Consider the following 2500-nt stretch of genomic DNA (forward strand, 5'->3'; position numbering starts at 1 on the left):
CAGCGAGCGAAGCGAGAGGCAGCACCGTCCCTGCTATACGAAAGCCCCATCCAGCCCTGTGCCACCCGGGGGGTTCCAGGGTGCTGAGATGGCTGATGTTTTGCTCCGCTCTCGACGGTCACCGCGCAATGCAAGAACAGGCCAAAAACTGGCCAAAACGGCCCAAAAACGGGCCAAAACTGGCCATTTTTGGCTGCGCGAGCGGCGAGCGGCGGACAGCGAGCGAAGCGAGAGGCAGCACCGTCCCTGCTATACGAAAGCCCCATCCAGCCCTGTGCCACCCGGGGGGTTCCAGGGTGCTGAGATGGCTGACGTTTTGCTCCGCTCTCGACGGTCACCGCGCAATGCAAGAACAGGCCAAAAACTGGCCAAAACGGCCCAAAAACGGGCCAAAACTGGCCATTTTTGGCTGCGCGAGCGAGCGGCGAGCGGCGGACAGCGAGCGAAGCGAGAGGCAGCACCGTCCCTGCTATACGAAAGCCCCATCCAGCCCTGTGCCACCCGGGGGGTTCCAGGGTGCTGAGATGGCTGACGTTTTGCTCCGCTCTCGACGGTCACCGCGCAATGCAAGAACAGGCCAAAAACTGGCCAAAACGGCCCAAAAACGGGCCAAAACTGGCCATTTTTGGCTGCACGAGCGAGCGGCGAGCGGCGGACAGCGAGCGAAGCGAGAGGCAGCACCGTCCCTGCTATACGAAAGCCCCATCCAGCCCTGTGCCACCCGGGGGGTTCCAGGGTGCTGAGATGGCTGACGTTTTGCTCCGCTCTCGACGGTCACCGCGCAATGCAAGAACAGGCCAAAAACTGGCCAAAACGGCCCAAAAACGGGCCAAAACTGGCCATTTTTGGCTGCACGAGCGAGCGGCGAGCGGCGGACAGCGAGCGAAGCGAGAGGCAGCACCGTCCCTGCTATACGAAAGCCCCATCCAGCCCTGTGCCACCCGGGGGGTTCCAGGGTGCTGAGATGGCTGACGTTTTGCTCCGCTCTCGACGGTCACCGCGCAATGCAAGAACAGGCCAAAAACTGGCCAAAACGGCCCAAAAACGGGCCAAAACTGGCCATTTTTGGCTGCACGAGCGAGCGGCGAGCGGCGGACAGCGAGCGAAGCGAGAGGCAGCACCGTCCCTGCTATACGAAAGCCCCATCCAGCCCTGTGCCACCCGGGGGGTTCCAGGGTGCTGAGATGGCTGACGTTTTGCTCCGCTCTCGACGGTCACCGCGCAATGCAAGAACAGGCCAAAAACTGGCCAAAACGGCCCAAAAACGGGCCAAAACTGGCCATTTTTGGCTGCACGAGCGAGCGGCGAGCGGCGGACAGCGAGCGAAGCGAGAGGCAGCACCGTCCCTGCTATACGAAAGCCCCATCCAGCCCTGTGCCACCCGGGGGGTTCCAGGGTGCTGAGATGGCTGACGTTTTGCTCCGCTCTCGACGGTCACCGCGCAATGCAAGAACAGGCCAAAAACTGGCCAAAACGGCCCAAAAACGGGCCAAAACTGGCCATTTTTGGCTGCGCGAGCGAGCGGCGAGCGGCGGACAGCGAGCGAAGCGAGAGGCAGCACCGTCCCTGCTATATACGAAAGCCCCATCCAGCCCTGTGCCACCCGGGGGGTTCCAGGGTGCTGAGATGGCTGACGTTTTGCTCCGCTCACGACGGTCACCGCACCACGCAAGAACGGACCATAAACAGGCCAAAACAGCCCAAAAACGGGCCAAAACTGGTCATTTTTGGCTGCGCGAGCGAGCGGCGAGCGGCGAACAGCGAGCGAAGCGTGAGGCAGCACCGTCCCTGCTATACGAAAGCCCCATCCAGCCCTGTGCCACCCGGGGGGTTCCAGGGTGCTGAGATGGCTGACGTTTTGCTCCGCTCACGACGGTCACCGCGCCATGCAAGAACGGACCAAAAACAGGCCAAAACAGCCCAAAAACGGGCCAAAACTGGCCATTTTTGGCTGAGCGAGCGAGCGGTGAGCGGCGAACAGCGAGCGAAGCGAGAGGCAGCACCGTCCCTGCTATACGAAAGCCCCATCCAGCCCTGTGCCACCCGGGGGGTTCCAGGGTGCTGAGATGGCTGACGTTTTGCTCCGCTCACGACGGTCGCCGTGCCACGCAAGAACGGACCAAAAACAGGCCAAAACAGCCCAAAAACGGGCCAAAACTGGCCATTTTAGGTTGCGCGAGCGAGCGGCGAGCGGCGAACAGCGAGCGAAGCGTGAGGCAGCACCGTCCCTGCTATACGAAAGCCCCATCCAGCCCTGTGCCACCCGGGGGGTTCCAAGGTGCTGAGATGGCTGACGTTTTGCTCCGCTCACGACGGTCACCGCGCCACGCCAGAACAGACCAAAAACAGGCCAAAACAGCCCAAAAACGGGCCAAAACTGGCCATTTTTGGCTGCGCGAGCGAGCGGCGAGCGGCGAACAGCGAGCGAAGCGAGAAGCAGCACCGTCCATGCTATACGAAAGCCCAATCTAGCAAAGAACAGCCCAAAAGGAGGCAAAAA

The sequence above is a fragment of the Musa acuminata genome, unplaced genomic scaffold (assembly GCF_036884655.1).
Source record: "Musa acuminata AAA Group cultivar baxijiao unplaced genomic scaffold, Cavendish_Baxijiao_AAA HiC_scaffold_157, whole genome shotgun sequence".
NCBI classification, from domain to species: domain Eukaryota; kingdom Viridiplantae; phylum Streptophyta; class Magnoliopsida; order Zingiberales; family Musaceae; genus Musa; species Musa acuminata.